The 19,873-nt window shown below is 40.1% G+C and overlaps 1 long non-coding RNA gene across 3 annotated transcripts in view; it reads right to left on the minus strand.

Moving 5' to 3' along the window:
* LOC146524008 (uncharacterized) overlaps positions 1-19,873 on the minus strand; it is a 192,248-nt gene that overhangs the window by 156,907 nt on the left and 15,468 nt on the right. For 2 of the 3 annotated variants that reach the window (XR_014876739.1, XR_014876740.1), the window contains one exon: positions 1-19,873. This exon is cut by the window's right edge and continues 11,544 nt beyond it. The exons of the other annotated variant lie outside the window; for it this stretch is intronic. This is a non-coding gene — a long non-coding RNA (uncharacterized LOC146524008). 3 annotated transcript variants of the gene reach the window in all.

Genomic DNA, 19,873 nt, shown 5'->3' on the forward strand with positions numbered 1-19,873 from the left:
ATACTACATACTTGACATCAGAAATACAAAGGACAACACCATTACTGTACAACTCTGCAAAGAGTTTCGACTCAAATCTGTGCAAACTTTAGTCATTTGGGGTCTTAGTGCAACCATCTGGACCGAAACATAGTCTAATGGTTTAAAATCATTAACCATTACATCAACAAGGAACAGATTAGGCAAAGGAGAAGGACGCATACGCAGGACACATGAGACGCAGTTTAAGTCCAGATTCATTTAAATCTTTAATTCTAGTTTCCAGGTTGGGTCTCCATGTGGAAGTAGTTTGATAGGTGAACAAAGCAAATGAGGTGCAGGCAAAGGGAAAAGTACAGACAACCTACCACAGAGCTATAGACAGTAAGGAACTGACAAAATACAGAAATACACAGAAGAAAAAATAACCTTGACTATGAGAACAGTGCTATCTAGCAAAGGAAACAAAGGGAAACAGGGGTTGATTGGGAACAACTGTTGAAACTGAACAAATGTTAGAAGTAGAACTGCCAAAAGTACATGATAAACAGATTCTAAACTAAAACAGAAACACTAAAACCTGCCAGTTTAATGTTTTTTGTAAACTGACGGTATACAAACAGGCATACAGGCTGCAGCCTGGCTGCCCTTCAGTTTGTTACCTGCTGAAATTCTGGGTCTGGCCTCTAGGCTGGGGTCGACATTCAGTGTTAACATGCCTTCTGTGCAGGTGCTTGCAAAGAGCTGAAGTTGTGTTAACAGCATAATGCAGCCATTTCTGTCCTGGATGCAGTTTGGACTTCCTTTTGTGGAATAAAAATAAAAATAGTGTCCATATCCACGGTGAAAACTACAACTATACTATTTTCCTCCTCCGGCATACAAAATGAAATCAACTGATTGTAGCGCAACTTCAAGTGGAACGGATAAGCGGGATAGGGATTGATAGGCAAGCAGACTAACAACTCCAAGGAACTGAACTACTTCGGTTCCCATCTCTAGTTGGTACTTCATTATTCCAATAAGGGTCTTCCCTCAAATTTGAATCTCCATTCCATAAAACAGTTAAAAGCATAAAGTTTTCTACCTCTAAGTCTTCAGAAACCAAAAAAAGTCACAGAAAATAAATAAAGAAATGCAATCTTTGCTTTGACTTAAAACTTGCTGATGTTACAAAAACGTACAGTGAAAGTGTGGCCCATTGTCTCAAATGACTGTCCCTTTGCAACATCCTATTGAATGTCTTGAGAAATGTCACCAACACAATCCCTTTTTATGAACTGCACTCTGCAGTTTTGGTGACTGTGATATTGAATTGCAATAATCCATGTATGAACCAAAATCACCTGTCAAAAGCTACCATGGCAAAGGGGAATTTATGAGGTGATTAGGTGAGTGAGGGATCATAGGTTTTACCTAGGTTCATTTTGGTTAGCACGGTTCATGGAAACAGCAGGTGCTCCTGATACGTTTTCTTGAGAATCACAGGAGTTCTGGGCAGTGAAGCAGCATTACTTAACGATTCCTCAGAGAGGGACAATAAATCCCTGAACAGAGAGGAAGACCAGAGGTACTAGATGATCCCTCTGGCTGACTTACTGAAAGGGAATAAGGTGACTGAGTGTGTGTGAGAGCTTCTATTATGTCACTTTTGCTGTGTGCATTTGTATGTCGTGTGCATTAAAATCTCTTGTGTGCTGTTCTTCAATAATACCACGAAGAAAAATTTCTGTATTTTTACAAGACTGCACAAGTGTGAGTCAGTAGTTCTGCACTTTTTCTGCAGAGAAATTCTCCTTTTGCATGATAACAAAAGCAGAAGGTCTACTCTTCTTTCTGCAGACATCTGGTCTAACATCAAACCACATCTTCACCAAAAGGTTTCTGAATGTGTTCTTGCATTTTTATTCATCCTGTTCAATATTCATAAGTGCAGTCCTGTCACTATGTTTGCAATAAAAATCAGCGATGTGCACTGTTTTGCAGACATTGGACTTATTATTATTACAGCCTGTCAATCAGGGTTTGATTTACAGCAAGAACTAGCCAAAGTTTAAACTGACACCAAGGGATTGGGAACAAAGAATCACTGTCCAAATGCAGTTACACAACAGTACGGTTGTGTGGAAATCTCCTATATTCACATTTGGCTTTTGCTTCATTTTCACCTTGACTTTAAAGCTGACATCATCCTCCAACATGCTGAGGGAGTGATATGACCTTTGTGTCTGCAGAACCCATTCCATTACCCAAAAAAAAGGCCTCACCATGAAATAAGAATTGCTTTTCTCTTTCTGCTGTGCTGCAAAATCAATCTATTATAACAAGTCCTTCAGTGCAGAATGGAGGCTTTAAACCTTATTGTGCAGAAAACTACTGAAGCAAAACCTGGCAGGAGACAGTGAAGTTTGCTGAAGCAAGCTGGTTTGTTTAAGCAATTTTCAAGTAATGTCCGCTTGATAATCCTGAGATGACATTATCCGTATTTCACAATGTCATCGCTTGTTTTTAAAACCGCTCTGGTAACCAGTGAAAATATTTCACACATTTTCACCTCCTTAAAAGAAAAACAACATCTTAAGATTTTTTTCTGCGTGATGATATGTCTTCTGGGATTTAAGGTTTTGTTTTTACTTCAGTGATACTTTAATATCCTTCCTTGTCTCTTTATTTCCCAACTATTAGTTGTCAGTGAAAGAGCTTCAAACAATCACAAGTCAAAGTACATAATACAGGATCTTACTTGGACTGATTTCTCAGTTTTTGTAGGCGTCTTAGACACCAGTGTTCACAGCATATCTCTGGCTTTGTTATCAAGTCTATTAAAAACAGGGGAACAAACACAAACCTAATTAGGAACAAAAAAAGCAACAGTTAGTTAACTGGTTACTCTAATTTAACATAAGTTAACTGACACAATTATTACATTTTTACATCTGTCTCCTTCGCTGTGGCTTTTAGAGTGATTATCCTGCCTTCAAAGCTGTTTTCAGAGCAAACCAACCTCTAAACTGGAGGACTAGGGATCATTCTGGGTCTATCCTCTACTCTTTAACTCTTTCCAGCATGGGTGAACCTACCTGGGATAACTCTAGGGTTCACTGAAACATGCAGGCTCCACGATCAAAATAAGGTGGCAATCCAACAGTTTTAATTAGCTACAGGACAGAGGACTTTGATGGTCCCCTATAGATGGCCTACTCCCCACAGTGTGAAAGGCTAAAGAAAAAAAAGATACTTTTGAAGGCTGACATAGTAAATATACTTATTTTTTCATGAAGAGAAATGTCATCTGCATTCATTCACAGGTCTGGAAAAAAATTTTTGTCATGCAATACTTTTTTCATTTACTTTAATTATGGTGACTCCATGGCCTACCAAACTGAATTGGGAATGCTTTGCTTCACTTTGTTTGTGGTGCTTGCAGTGAAGAGTTCAATACTACAATCACCAGTACAGATGCCAACAAATCAAATCACATTTATTTAAATTGCATTATGAAAATATCCCGTACAGAGTCTATGAGAAAGGGATGTGGTTGCTGGTATATTTTGTCATGTGACATCAAAATTGACTGTTGTTATTTGCCCATTAGGCATGCCCACAGTCAAGCATCAACAGAAAGCCAGCATGTGAAAGCAGCAGAGTAGGGGTTCATTTAATGCCTGCTGCAAATGTGAAAAAAAAAACAACAACAAAAACTAGTCTGTTATGTCACTATGTTAATGATGTTATATAACAGATGACTATGACTCCTTCAGGCATGCATTAATCAAAAAAGCTCTGTTTGATTATTGATGTGGACGATAAACTTAAGGCCTCTGTCTTCCCCCTGTTGTTCTGCAAAAGCTTTCACCTGTAACCACTAATGGTTTTACAATACAGTTACATGAGAACATGACAGCATAAGAGCATCTGTAGAGCAAGAGGAAAAATAGAGTGATCCACCATCACTGCATGTGTGTGTGTGTGTGTGTGTGTGTGTGTGTCCTACAGAGCAGTGAGCTCTTTCCAGGAGCTAGTCAAAGGTTATATTTACATATATCTAATGTAATTTGTGATGTGGGTAGTAATTTACATTTATATGTTTTTAACATTAGTCAGCAAAGAGTGATGCCCTTATATGGTAAGTCCAAAGTAAACTATGGAGGTGCATCTTGGTTTGGTATGATTTCACTTTGATTGGTTCATTTGGTCATTTAGCTACATCTGGTCATCTCACTAACCATTAAGTGGTTAGCGAGGTGACACAGTGGTAAGCACCTCACCGAAAAAAGGTTCAGTGCCCGAATCTTTAAAAAAAGTACGGCTTAAAGGTGATGGCACAGTATTAGTGTAATCATAATGGGCCATATTTGCCTTACTGTTTCATTTAATAACAAATGTGAACAGCCTTGTAATTTGACTGTATGTTTGACCAGCTATAAACAGCTCACCAGTTTGTCCAATTAAGTGCAGGGCTGGAGGCGGCTGATTAACAATAAATTAGAATCGCACATAATATAGATCGATCAGGCATAGCATTATGACCACTGACAAGTGAAATGAATAACACGGATCATCTTTTCATCATGGTACCTGTTAGTGGGTAGGCTATATTAGGAAGCAAGGGAACATTTTTCCTCAAAGTTGAAAGAAGCAGTAATAATAAATGGAAAGCGTAAGGATTTGAAGGCGTTTGGCAAGGCAAAATTGTGATGGCTGTGACAGAGTGACACCAAAACATTTGGTTACATGCGTAACTCTTGTTCTCTGACAACCTCACTCAGTATCTCACTATTGGAAGTGCCCTCCGATTGGTCATAAATGGATTGGTCATGCCAGAGTGCGCTTCCCATACTGAGTGAGGTTTGAAAGAGAACTGAAGCTCTTGCTATCATTTAGTTTTTGATGATTGTGTTTTGAGGATCACTTCTGTCCTAGTTTGTCTCTTTTCTAATATTAGTAAGAATGCTTGTGGCAGGGTGTGGTTTGTGGTTGTAGAAGGAGGGGTGGAGCAGTGGGTTGAGGGGGTAGTGCCAGGGGAGGCTGGCTGGCACAGCTGTCAGCCATCACACCAATTACGCCTTCCCTATTTCAGTAGCCCCCTAACCCCGGAGGAGAAAGCTGTGTGGTATGTGTGAGTTGGAGAGGGCAGCTGAAAAGCTTTGTGTACATGAATCACTGTAAATAAAAACAGTTTCCTGCCAAGTGCCAGGTCTTTCCGACCACAAGGCTATTTTCTTTTATGTCATTACCTCCAGTGCTCAGTTTGTATTCTAGTCCATCTAATTATGTGTCTTCTAGTTGAGTCCATGTGTCTTAGTTATGTAGTATTTTGTTGTTTTTCCATTCCTGTCCCCATGTCTGTCTAGTCTCTCTGTGTTCTGTACCCATGGTTGTCTGGTTTCCCCATTTCATTGTCAAGTTATTCTTGTCTTCCCATTCAGTTATGTCTCTTTTGCATGTCACTGTGCATTTAGTCCTCTGCCTGCTTTGTTGATTATACCTTTGTTAGTTCCCTTTTGTATACCCATCCGGTTCCCTTGTCTCTGTTTGTTTTTGTCCCTATGTCAGATTTGCTTGTGTGGGTCTGTCATCTATTACTTCCTGTTTTATTTTGGTGGTTGTTTGTGTCTTGTATTTTGCATCTAGTTGTGTCTACTTCCCTCCTCTCAGCTTCTGAGATCAGACCATGTACACTTTCAAAAGGATAATGCACCATGCCACAAAGCAATCATTGTACAAATATGTTTAAAGCAGCACAACAACGAGTTTTAGATGTTGACTTGGCATTTAAATTCCCCAGAGAAACAAGTCAAATCCCGAGAGGCTTCATCTTGCATTTTACAGGACTCAAAGAATTTGTTGCTAACATCTTGGTGCCAAATACCATAGCATACATTCAAGGTTCTAGTGGAGTCCATGCATTGATGGGTCAGGGCTGTTTCCTTTCAGTCGATCCACTCTGTGCAACATGCAAGTATGGTATATCACATCCTCGTGTGTCCTGGCTGAAGTAACCTTTATTCACGCCTTTTTGACCTGTGATAACATATGCACAGCCCTTCCTGCGCATACATCCCCTGTCATCACATTACCCAACAGTGACCAGCACCATGCCTGTCCTGTTTGCTGGTGATTGTCCATGCTAGGAGAGCGTTGACAGAGCCCAAAGCCTGTGCATTCTGTCACCAGCACCAGCGCTCAACCCTGGAAAGACGAATGATGTTTGTGGAGAAAGTGCTGGGACGGACTGCTGTCGCATGGCACAACCCTCTCCTCTCGTCTCGAGTCTGGCATCTTAACGAGGTCAGAGCCGCCACAGATTACATCCTCTGTGCGTCCCACTGTACAGCACTCTCCCAAGGCAGAGGGATGGCTTCAACAGTAGTGGCCCAGAGGCACCTGTGGCTGAGCCTCTCTGATATCCCAGACAGGGACAGGGCTGTGTATCTGGACAAACCAGTGCAACAATCGATCTAACAGATGCTTATTTTCATGTGGCTATACACCCAAACCAAAGGGAGTTTCACTGCATTCGAGGGCATAGCCTACCAATACCTTGTGCTGCCGTTCGGGTTGTCTCTCGTTTCTCGGACCTTCGCGAAATGTGCCAAGGCAGCGCTAGCACCCCTCAGAGCACGAGGGGGAGGAGGTTTCACCCTTTGATAGTGTCCCAGATTTGGATCTATTTGGCTAGGCATAAGTAGATCTTTTTGCCTGCAGGGTAAACGCTCACTGCCCGCTGTGTGTCGGCAGTATCTCTCAGATTCTAGCCCCTTGGTGGCCTCCAAGGCCGTTGTATACAGAGATAATCGGTCTGCTAGCAGTGAGTCCTTGGCAGCTACCTCTCCGTAGGGACCTTTTCTCTCAGGCGGGAGTAGAGGCGTTTCATCCGCGCCTGGATCTGTGGCACCTTCATGCTTCAATTTGATTGCTAAGGGTTTGCCACCTAGTGTGGCGTCATCCACTAGAGGCTTGTATGCTTACAAATGGCAAGCCTTTGAGCTATCGAACTGAGGGATGACTGTGATGACAGTGGGTATATGTGCAGGCGGGGCTCTGCGCATGTCAACACAGCTCATCTGCCTTAGAGGCATGAATAAAAGTTTCTTCAGCCTGGACATGAGAGGGTGTGGTATCCCATACTCATGCGTTGAACCTCATTCCTCTCCTTCAGGGAACAGAAGTTATAGATACAACTGTTTGCTTTGGCTGTAAAAGTGGGAGCAATACATTCGGTGTTCGGTGTACATTATATTAAAGAACAGAACTACAGTATGATAAGCTGACATAATTCAGGCTTGTTGAAACATGTCAATATAGAGAACTTCCTGTTCCTTGAATGAACTTCTGGATTGCATTGTTTTATCAAGTATCTACATAAATAATTAGTCTAAATTCTCAAACTGGTAATTAATCATCAAGTAGAGATAGACTCTAGCCAAGGTCTCTCTGCACAGTACATTCAAAGCTTGATTGTTTTACCATATCATGTTCAGAGAAAGCACTGCCATCATTTTGCTTCAACTGTAACCCTTCAATTACATAACCAGAATTTATGACCTAGAATATGCTTTAAAGCTATTTAAAAGGCAGTTTTAAAATGTGTTTTTTTTACCTACTGATTTGTAAAGTCATTTACTCTGTTCAACGTTAACTGTAACCCTTTTTATTTGACATGGAAGTTTAATAAACTGCATTTTATTTTACCTCTTCAGTTTTGCTATTGCAAGCAAATGAATTTCAACAATCTGACTTTGGGAAGCACAATAACTGTTAATAGCACTCCAGCGGCACCATGATGTTGACATCGATTCAATGGATTACTATGAATCAAATTCTTGTTTTCATGCAAGATGAATGTTACAAACCTGAACCATTAGTTTTCCAAACAGCACACTCATCAGTTCAAAACTCTATTTTATTTTGTGATTTCAATTATACCAACAGGATCGGATCACAGACAGGATCCAATCTCGTCTCCAGTCTTGTTTGGGGGACGAGGGGCAGGATTTCAAGGTATAGACTGACGAGGAAGGTGTCCGTTTTGTGAACCTAAGAACAGCTTCCCTTCTTTTCACAGATGATTCTGTTGGAGTCATCGAATCGTGACCCAACTATGAAACAGCTATAATGGAAGTGAGCAAGGCAAAGTCTGAGGCTCTATGTTGGATGTAAGCTCACTTTGGGTCAGGAGAGAAAGGCCACCCCCAAGTGACAGAGTTCAAGTATTGGGATATTCTTAACCCATAATGGGAGAGCAAAGCGTGAGTTGGACTGACAGATTAGTGCACAATCGGCAACAACGTTGGTATTGTATTGAACTATGAAGGTGAAAGAATAGCTTAGCCAAAATATTTACATCAAGGACAAAGATCTGGGTAAAGTCCAAAAAAGTGAGGTCTCAAATACAAGCAGCTGAAATTAGTTACCATCGCTGGCCTTTGCATGGTTGGGCTCAACCTTAGAGATAGGACGAGGAGCTTGGACACATCAAAAACCTCACAGTTGAGCCACTGCTTCTTCGTGTCAACAGGAGCCAGTTGAGGTGGCTCAGCAGTCTGGTTAGGATGCCCTCTGGGCACCTCCTTTTGCATGTTTTTTTTGGCACAACCACCAGGGAGGAGACCTTGGGGGCATACCCAGAACTCATCACAGAAGCTATATATCTAATCTGTCTTAGCCTGCTGCCACCAAAATCTTTGAAAGATGAAAATAATGGTTGGATGAATGGACTATATATTATGTTATCCTCACTCTGCTAGCTGGCTGTAGACTTTTAGTGTAGCATATATTTATAATGTAAACACATTTAGGACAGTTAAACATCTCCATATCTAATCATGTCCACCTATAATTATTAGTTTGTCATTGCTTTAGATTATTTTCTGTTTGACATGCTAGAATTTCCTGTTATCTGGCACTGTGTTTTATTATTGTTCTTCTGTCAGTTTAATCAAAGGTCACCTTTGTTTGCTTACCTGCCTGCCTTTATATTAGTACTGTCACTCAGGTTTATTTATCATCTATTTTATTTTAGTTGCATATTTTCAGTTTCTCATAACATTTGTTAGATCTGTAATTACTTTGTTTCTTGTTGTGTTTCCATATGTAAAAGCCTTAATGGGTGTTTGGGGTTTGTTTTGACACTGGAGTACAGATATACTGGTTTGTTTCCAGCAGTAAAATTTATAGGCTCAGCCTGACACAACTTCACAGTGGTTTTATTCATGAGGAATGTCTGTCTGGGTGTTGTTGTTTTTCAAATGACAAGAGAGATGAGATGTTGAGCAGCACACAGTGTGTGTCTGATTGCGTAGGAGCATGGTAACCTCCCTAATCTTCCCAACATATGTCTGTGAATTAGTGCTTAATAGAATAATACTTGAATTTTACTCACTAAAAACTGAAGCACAACTTTGCAGAGAGTCTGTATCACACAGCAAACCACATCATTTGCCAGTAATTCCATTTAAAATGCTCCAAATGGCAAAACACCACAAACATCATTCAGTTGAGTGACTCGAATCGCAGACGTGAGGACTAGCACAAACCGATCAGCTTACAGCTCTCTTTGTCAGCATACCTGTCAATCAAAGCAGCTGAATTTCCTATACTGACGCCTTACTGGTATCCAAGTGTGAAGTAGTCAGACTCGAACATCAAGGAAGGTGGTAGGGAAGCAGACTACACAGACATGTCAGGTTTCCAAAGGGAGAGAGACTGGCTTTAAATAGGACCATCAATTTCCCTCCAATTGCCCAGCCAGCACCCTCACTCAAACTGAGGGATCTAAAACTCTACACAGATGATCTAAAAACACAAAACTTCTTCACACTTCTAATATGCACATTTACACAACTAAATGGCAGTATTAATGAAAAGAAAAACATTCAACAAATCCATTTAAACCTTAGCACAAACAAAAGGAAGCATCTCTATGAAAAAAAGAAACCCCTCCACTTGGTTTGTCCTGCTGATGTCATGTGTGACATCATCAGGATTTTAAAATGAGGAAATGCCAAGCGGGCGTTTCCCCCAACCTGACCCTCATGGAGACTGAAAAGACAAACAAATTATAGTATAAACAAAGTATAAACAAATGACTTAATCTGTAACATAATAAAGTATAAAGAAACGTAACTGAGTATTTGTCTTAATTTGCAGAATGTTTGATTTGCCAGCAACAGAACGCTTACACAAACAAACCCGGGATAGTGAGTGCAGCAATGTTACTTGACAAATAGCAAATCATAGCAAATAAATAGAAATAGAATAATGTGTATAATGTGCAAAAAAAAGGTCAACACATATGGGACAAATGGAGAACATTTCAACTGCTCATCCGCTTTGTAACCTTGGGCACAGTACACTGGACCCTTGAGTTTTTATTCAACATGGAGTAAAGACTCATGGGTCCAGTGTACCTTGCCTGGGATAGGATTACTGCGGTCCTACCCTTGAAGTAGGCCTTGAGCAGAAGTTCTAGGGTAAGCGTCTGTTGGCTGGGACTTAGCCCATGGGACCTAGTCGGGCTAAGCCCACAGAAGCTACATGGGTCCATCCTCCTGTGGGTGGTAGTCCCTTTTACCAATTCTGCTTACGGTTTTTAAGGATAAAACATCGAGGGATAGTCAGGTTATAAAGAGTCTCCACTTTGGTGGCCTTTTATTTGCAAACTGTAGTTCAGCAGTGGTTCAGTTTGCACTGATGCGGTTTAGAGCTGAGTGTGAAGTGGCAAGAAGGAGAATGAACATTTCCAAATCCAAGACCATGGTTCTCAACCAGAAAAGAGTGGACCACGAGATTGACATACAGTTCGCATTGCCAGAAGAATACAGTAGAAGCAATCTGTAGCATTTCAGGTTTGAACTGAAATAACATTGAAGATCTTGGTCACAATAACAACATCCATAAGGAAATCCACACGAATCATTTCTGATCTCACCTGAATCACATAACAGTGTTGAGGTTAACAGCTCCAACTGCAGTTGCTGTCCACACATGACAGGTGTTTGGGATTTGATGTTATGTAAATATGATACGAGGCGTTAAATACCGCAATGATGTGAGGCTATGATTATGTGGCATGTGGTGAAATATCAGAACCTAATTTTTGCATTTAGTGCAAGAGTCTCATCCCAGTCGAACTAAACAAGCACAATTAGATATTTATACCACATAAGAGTCTGGAGAGAAAACGTCAGGCTTTTTACCTCTACAAATTGACACCTTTCAGCTTTCCAGTGTAAACAGTCTTCTGCTATTGACCATGGACCTACTCCAGCTGACCAGCTGGGGTTAAAATGTCTTTGTTGCTTAGGGATTAGAAACTTTTGTTGACATTTTCTTCTTAAGCCTGTCCAGAATGTAAATTCTTGACTTTCTAGCTACAGATCTCCTGCTCCAACTTCCAGGCTAGATTTTTGTACTATTAAACAGAATCAGTGATTGGCTTCAAACTCATAACTGATCATAATGTATAACTACATCAATATCAGAAGATAGCATTTATTCTGGAAGACTTTGTAGTGTTACCTCTATTTGTTAAAAACATCGTGATATGCTTCCAAGGTTCTACAAAATAAAAAACATTCCAGGGTTAACTGGTATCTTGGATTAGTAATTCAAAATATTATTAACTAAAACAGCCACTGTGTGATGTTTCTCAGAAAGAATTTTCCTCTATTCCAGACTACCAAACATCTAGTACTTACTTCTGAGAAATATTGACTGCAACGCCAATATTGTCTGATCAAAACAGAATTCCACTGGCAGTTATGTAAGTCCACATTTTATTTTGATTTTGTCATCTCAGAGTAAAAGCAACCCAGCTCCACTGCTAATTCACATTAATGATATCCTTGCAGACAGCTTTCCAGGACACTATCTATTTAAAAATCAGGTCATTTACCTTTGATCTCTTCTTCAATATGTAGAAGGCTGCACAGTTCAGCTTCACACTGTATATATTTATGTATGTATACGTTTTTGCTGCACAAGATAAAAAAACAAGACTTCATTTAACTGGGACTTCACATCCCATGGTTTCTTTTAAACCACAGCATCACTGAGTGTCAATAGCACAGTCCTGGGCCTTAATGTTTAACTGTTGTTCCCACTTCCTCCCTCATTTGGTTCTCTGTACCACCCATCCATGGGGTGGCTGTAGCTCAGGCGGTAGAGCAGGTCATCTACTGATCGGAAGGTTGGTGGTTCTATCCCTGGCTTCCCCTAGTCTGCATGCCAAATATCCTTGGCACCCCAAATTGCTCTCCGATGCATCCATCAAGTATGAATGTGTGTGAATGTTACTTAGATCAATGGCACTTAGATCAATGTGCTTGTGCGAATGGGTGAATGCACAAGTTGTGTAACCGCTTTGAGTGCTCAGAAGAGTAGAAAAGCGCTATATAAGAAACCAGTCCCATTTACCATCCAGATATGTCAACAGAACCCATATGAGAAAACCAAAAGCAGCTTTAACATTGTTTTCTTCTCCTGTGGAAATGCATTTTGGCACTTTTGCAGGATGACAAAATTGGACCACACCATGTCGTTGTTGAACTGACATATATCAAGTAAAAAAAAACAAAAAGACCCCAAAAACATTGATGAGTGAAACCTGCATTGAAGCCCAGGGCTACTGTGCTGGAAAACTGATCTCTCTTTTTATGTCTTTTTTTCTTTTTTCTTTTGCTGCAAAGGAGCCCTGTAAATCATGTCCTTTATACCTCCGGCTGGGGGTTCACTGCCTCACCACAGGGTGGGAGGAGAGCATGATGGGAAAAACATGATGGGATCTTACTTTAGTGCGTCAGAGGAGACAGCGGGAGAGAAAAGAGGGAAACGAGAATGAGAAGCTCCAAACGGGTAGACAGACAAAACCAGCAGGAGGGTAAAATATTGAAATACAGTCAGAGAAAGACAAATAAAGACACAAGACTATGAAGACATAAAACTGCAGTAACAGTAATAAAAATTAGACTTACGCTTTCAAAACATTTTAAATGGCCAGCTCTGTAACTCTGTAATGGCAAAAGGGCACAAAATGTAATGATATATTAAAACATCAGCCATGACCTATTCAAAAACAAAAAACAAAAAGGAAGAAAAAGGGAAACCGATACATAAATCTTCCTAACTCCTTATTGGTTCGACCATCATTTTTTCAACAATAGCACAATTTTTGTAGCTGTGTTGTATTTGTAGATTTAAATAAATAAATTAAGATACAAATGAAGTGCAGACTTTCAGTTTTGGTTCAAGGGTTTTAACAAAAGTAATAACTGTTTCTGAAGTAATAGTCATTCTTATATACAGACACCCATGAAGGATCAAAATTAATTGGAGATCCATTTTCATGGCGAGATGACATCTGTTTTTATTCCATGAAAAATGAAGAACATAAAAGTTCTTGAGTTGATTTCAACTGAATAACTGAATGTATTAACAGAACGCAGTGGCTAGCTCGGCAACACCAACAGGCCTGAAAAACCACAGAAGGAAACTGAAATGCATGATGACTGTTATTTTCTATGGTTAAGAAAAACAACTTGACGTCTAACAAAGAACACTGTCAAAGAGGTAGGCATATCATTGTCTAGGTCACAACTAAAAGATGCTTTCAAGACTATGATGGAAATGGAATGTGTCAAACATAGAGTTTCTCAAGGTAAGGGTATTCTTTAATGGTCAAGTCAATCATCTAATTTGAACCCATTGGAGCCCACCTTTCAGTTATTAAATGCAAAACTGAATGAAGAAATACCAACAAACAAGCAACAACTGTAGGTGGCTGCAGTAATTGCCTATCAGAGGGTCTCAAGAGACTAAAAACAGCATTCGGTAATGGCCATGAATTCTGCAAAGGATTTTGATCTAAGTACCAACATGGAGCATGAAAATGATTATAGAGCTTATAGTGGTTGCTAATTTTCCACCCTTGTCCCTTGTTTGTAGATATTTTTGCCAGTAAATAACCTTTGGTATTAAAAAAAAGATTTAAGTACTCAAACTAATGATAAATGTTGCCTTTTAACCTGTGAGCAAGCCTCATTAATATCAAATGAGACCTCATTTTTGAATGTCCCCACAAGAAAAAGTACTGTGACCTTTTCATGGGCCCTAGTGTTTTTTTAAAGTTTAAAAGTGTCTCCTACTCCTATGGCAGATATGGTTGAGCAAAAGACAAAGAACGAGAGAAGACAAAACATGTATTTATTTATGAGGGATTTTTTTATTGATAAGGGATGCTGTACTTCATGAAATGAGGGCTTGCCAACCAACAATTTCAGGATCTGGCACTCAGGTCATGGAGGCATTTCAGAATTTTAAAGTACACCTAGTGGCCATCTGATGCCGTTTTTTGCAATTTTTCATATATAATTTCTCTTTAGGGTTTTATAGCCACCAACAGTTACTCGCACAACGCAAGCTCTCTAAGAAGACAAAGAAAGGCTTGCCAAAAAATGGAAATAGCAAATGTTATTGCAACTAAGAAGAAAATCACATGAGTCACTAACCACAGCGCTTCTCTCCTCCACATGAACCCTTATGTCTATTTGAAGTTACCCTTGTGCAAATGCTCTCTGTGAAGCTTTTAAAAGCCTTCCAACAAAACCTAGACGACGCAATCCAGGTGCCAACTCCTCGAAAATTGCCACAAAAGACACAAAATCGAGTAAGAGGAAGCAGAAACAGCAAGCTCAGCAGCTGTGCGTTCCTTGTGGTAAATTCATGTGTTGTGTTTTAATACTCTTCTGTCACCTAATACTCTAAACAGAGCTGTTCATCCATAATTCTCAGATATAAATCGCTTTGGTCTCGACATCTAATATTGGCTTGTCTGAATGTGGTGGGTTATGATGATTGATTGCACAAACATTCAACAAAGTCAGTTATAATATTCTGTTCCTGTGGAGGCAAACGGTAGGAATCATGAATGATTCATTACAGAGTTAAGGTAGGTCAGAGGGTTTATGCGATGAAACTTTTTTTAGAATTATCATTATAAGAATCCAAATTTAAGATCTCCGTGATTTAAATCAAGTAGCAATTTCAGACAGACATACAAATGGGTTATATGTTTGTGTCATCATGTAAATAAATCTGGGACTCTGATAGTACTGCAGCCATATGTCAGCAAGCCATGTGCTACATAGATACAAAATACAATCAAACTTGTTGTCTCTTCTTTCTGTGCTGACCTGCTGCATCCATTAGACGGGGCAAGCGCTTACACACACACACACGCATACGCGCAATTTATCCAATAATGTGCAAAGTAATGCACAGACACAGATTGCTCCCACACAGCTGAGGAGATTATTCCTGGAAATCAACAGTGATTATTACAATAACAAGGACCTGGGGACATGCTGAGTGAAGGCTTGTTAAGAGAACAGTGTGAACAAGGTTATATGGTGAGGAAAGGGTCTCAGGAGCTTGGAAAGAAAAGCGTCTGGACCTGAAGACGTTTCACCTCTCATCCGAGAAGCTTCTTCAGTTCTAAGGTCAAATGGTGGAGAGTCCCAGATTTAAACCCAGTGGGAGTTTCCCCCCAAAGAGGGACAAAGGACCCCCTGATGATCCTCTACCTAATCACATGAGCCAAGGTGTGAAAGTGGGTGTGGGTCACAATCTGCCAGAGTTTCGGGTGAGCTCATTGTGAAACCTGGCCCCACCCTATCATGTGATTTCCTGAGGTCAGATGGCCCAGGATTTCAATTCAATTCAATTCAATTTTATTTATATAGCGCCAAATCACAACAAATGTCGCCTCAAGGCGCTGTGAGTGGGCGTTAAGGCGTCTGGGAAGGGATCTCAAAACTGGATTATAGATGGCATTATATATCTGGGATTATAATTCTGGGACTCTCCACCATTTGACCTTAGAACTGAAGAAGCTTCTCGGATGAGAGGTGAAACGTCTTCAAGCAACTCAAAGAAGTCCAGACGCTTTTCTTTCCAAGCTCCTTTGAGTACGATGACCTGGATGACTGAGAACCTTCACAGACATGGTGAGGAAAGGTTTCAGCTCGAAAAGGAACAGGTCAAATATATATATAAATATATATAATGAACAACTGATGCGACTTTTGTTTTAATTTATTACAAGCTTTCATGTGAAGCACCGCACGCATCTCTGTGTGTTCATGTCCTGACACACGAGACTAGATTTGTTTGTGTCCACGTGTGCATGTCTGATTGCGGATATTTCTTAGATGAAGCCAGGAAGACAAAACAATGACCTCACATTGTGTCACTACAGCAACCCTGGCGACGGACCAAACAATAACATCTCTGTTATTTTGTTTGCAGGCTGTACGGTCCATTGAGTTGCCTCATGGTTTGCCTCAGGGGGCCTTCAATATCTTCACCCAGTCGCTGAAATCAATGTGTTCAACTCTGTTTCTTACTTTCTGCTAGAAAGTTCAGTGATGTTACTTGGCTGCAAAACTAATTCCAGCTTGTAAACCAAGTTTGGATAATATTTCTTAGCCGTCAAAGTTTGTGTCATAAAAAGACTGAATCTGTTTCATAACCTGATATGAGTACTAGGCAGGCCACTGGGTGCAGCCAGGGGTGAAAAGTGTACTGGATGATCTGACTTTTGGCATGCAAGATAAAGAAAAAAATCATCCACTTTTCCCTCTGTTGTGCTATAAATTCCCAGAGCAAAACATTCACACTTCATTTGTCACTAGTGAGTGTAGTGCAATCATTGTGTGTGTCCTTCCAAGAATAATTGGGACAGTGCCTGACAGGTTCATAATTAATCACAAATGATTTAATTATTAAAATAGTGCTTAAATTTAAGCAAATCTAAGCTGCTAAATGGTTTAATAGGGTTATTAAACCATTTAGCAGCAATAACTTGAAGTAACGTTTGGGCTCTCACATTATTATGGAGGACTTTTGGCCCACTCTTCTTTACAGCATTGCTTCAGTTTATTCAAGTTTCCAGTTGTTCATTTATGCACAGCTCTCTTAAAGTCCTGCCACAGCATTTCATTCAAGTTGACATCTGGATTTTGACTGGACCAGCAACTTGATTCTTTTTTTTCTCATTGTATTCTGTATACAATGGAGTTTGTGGTTGACTCAATTACTGCAATGGTACAGTCACTGAGTCAGTTTGTCATTGGCTTTTTGCAATGTCTCTGAAGGTTGCACGTCTGTCTGATTACACATAATTCTAGTCTTTCTTTTTTACAAGACTGCATATTCATAGTTGTTGAAGAACATTATAGTGTTTCATATAGATTGCTTTTTTTTTAAGAACCCAGCAACATTAATTGAAAAATATATTAATGAATATTCCCTAAAATTACATTTGACAAAGTGAAAGTATCAACAACAATTATAACAGGGTAAATATTCCTGTCTGTGAAGGTTCTCAGTCATCCAGGTCATCGTAGTCAAAGGAGCTTGCAAAGAAAAGCGTCTGGACTTCTTTAAGTTACTTGAAGACGTTTCACCTCTCATCCGAGAAGCTTCTTCAGTTCTAAGGTCAAATGGTGGAGAGTCCCAGATTTAAACCTAGTGGGAGTTTCCCCCCACAGAGGGACAAAAGGACCCCCTGATGATCCTCTAATCGCCTGAGCCAAGGTGTGAAACTGGGTGTGGGTCCCAATCAGCCAGAGTTTCGGGTGAGTTCATTGTGAAACCTGGCCCCACCTTATCATGCGAATTCCTGAGGTTAGATGGCCTAAATATTCCTTTTTCATAAGCTCTTTACAGCTTCGGACATGACATTGTTTTATTTTTTGTTTGCCAGATGCCAATTTCCACAATCTGTGAATTACACCGTCTGTAAGCAAACTTACATGTCAGACCTATGTGTTTCTAAATCAAGGCCAGCTAGTCAGGGTCGACCTTATATGATGAAAAAGTAGAGCTGACATGGGTGTGTCCACAGCGTCCCACAGTAACAGAAGAGACAACAGTGTTTGCATTTCTCTCTAATGCAAAAATATCAACATCCCTTGCCCACCATTTTCTCAAAAGGCCTTTATTTATACTTTCATTATAAAAATGGTTTTAGAGATATGAGCACTCACACAACCACTCTAAGTGCTTTCTATCTAACATTCACATGCATTCATACAAGCAACTTGGGGGTAGTATCTTGTCTAAGGGCTTTTGGCATGCAGACTGGAGCAGACAGGGAGTGAACCACGAACCTTCCATTTAGTAGACAACCTGTTTTACCACCTGAGCGACAGCTCCACATTTCTGCAGCACCTTCTTGTTTTTAATCTCAGTAATGTCTGTAACAATAATCTCTTTATTGTTTTAGTTTATATTTCTCTGACAGCTGCCACAAAACACAAATGGAATTTCAAAAAGGACAATAAACAATATAACTAATCCATCTGTAAATCTCATCCTCCACTCGCTTGTGAATAAAACCCTGAGATACTCAAACTGGAGGCCATCACCGGATGAAGCCAGGTGATGCCACCAAAACCACATCAACAGATTAACAGAACCACAAAAACCAAAGACAATATCTTGAGACCATCAAAGCACAGACCCTGTACCACTTGGCTACAGCAGAGTATTATAATTATAAGAATTATAAACAGAATTGGTGACAAAGCGCAGCCCTGGAGAAATCCAACATGCATTGGCTTTTGCTGTAGTTTGCAACTAGCCATACTCCTGTAGTTCCCCTCATACGATATCTTGAGGGACTTGGTCAAACGCCTTCTTCAAATTCCCAAAACACCTGAGGACTGGTTGGGTAACCTCACACACACCCTTGAATATTATCCAATCCAGGATATCCAGGATAAAGAACTGGTCCACTGTTCTGCGACTACGACCTTTTAAATGGAACCATCCCCCCTAGTCTGCCAATCCAGCGCCGCCACCCCACGCAACACTGCAGAGATGTGCCAACCAGGACTTCCCAACAAACTCCAGAGCTTTTCAGAATTTAGGGTGAACCTCATCCTCCCCTGTGTTTCTACCATTAAAGAACTGTGTGACTATGCCAGTCGTCCCCCTTGTCTCCACACACTGCTTTCATTATAGAAAGTGTCAGTGGGATTGAGGAGATCTCCAAGGGGTTACTTCCACTACCTGACTATATCCTCAGCTAAGTCAGCAGCACTTCTTCCCCATCCTGAGTCACTTGATGCTTTGCCAGAATTACTTTGATAAAACTGAGCACACTCCACCACTGAGTTAACTTTTCCTTTTCAAATGTTACTGGGTCAAAGCAGACTGAATTCTACAGGCCAAAAAATTAAAGGCAACTGGTCTGTGTGTGTGTGTGTGTGTGTGTGTAGGTGTTTTGGTTGAGGTTTTTTGTTTTAAAGAAACGTGACCATATGGAAATCATTACATGTGGGCTGATTCAGCATGCCAACATATTTTTGTGTTTGCACGTGAGTGTGAGTCTGTCACCTCCAAGTTCAGCAAGTCAAGTACCACACCCCCAACCTCCACCCACACACATACAAACAGAGACATAACAAAATGACCTCAGAAATCTGGCTTAGACTAAATATTTGACCAAACAAAAGTAAAAAGTATCTTGAATACAAATACTAAAGTATGCTCTGTAAGCTGACTGGGAGACTAACACAATGGGAGAAAACTGCAACTGTTATTTTGGTTTCCTATAGGCGTGGAACTAAAGCATATTTAACAATAGTTATTTATAGCCAGTCTAAGCCAAAGTTTGATCAAAAACACTCAATGCTTATCATATTTTTTGTAGAAAACATGCGAGTTGTTCTAAAAGTGTTCAGAAAATAATAACAAAGAATCATGACACTGTTACAATTAATGTAAAATCTTCCAGAAATACTCACGTTAGTTCGGAAGAGTAGCTCTCTGAACAAAGTTGACCAATCATGGTAATAATTGCAACAGCTCAATACAATTTATACAG

Source organism: Neolamprologus multifasciatus, chromosome 2 (genome assembly GCF_963576455.1).
Source record: "Neolamprologus multifasciatus chromosome 2, fNeoMul1.2, whole genome shotgun sequence".
Classification (NCBI taxonomy): Eukaryota; Metazoa; Chordata; class Actinopteri; order Cichliformes; family Cichlidae; genus Neolamprologus; species Neolamprologus multifasciatus.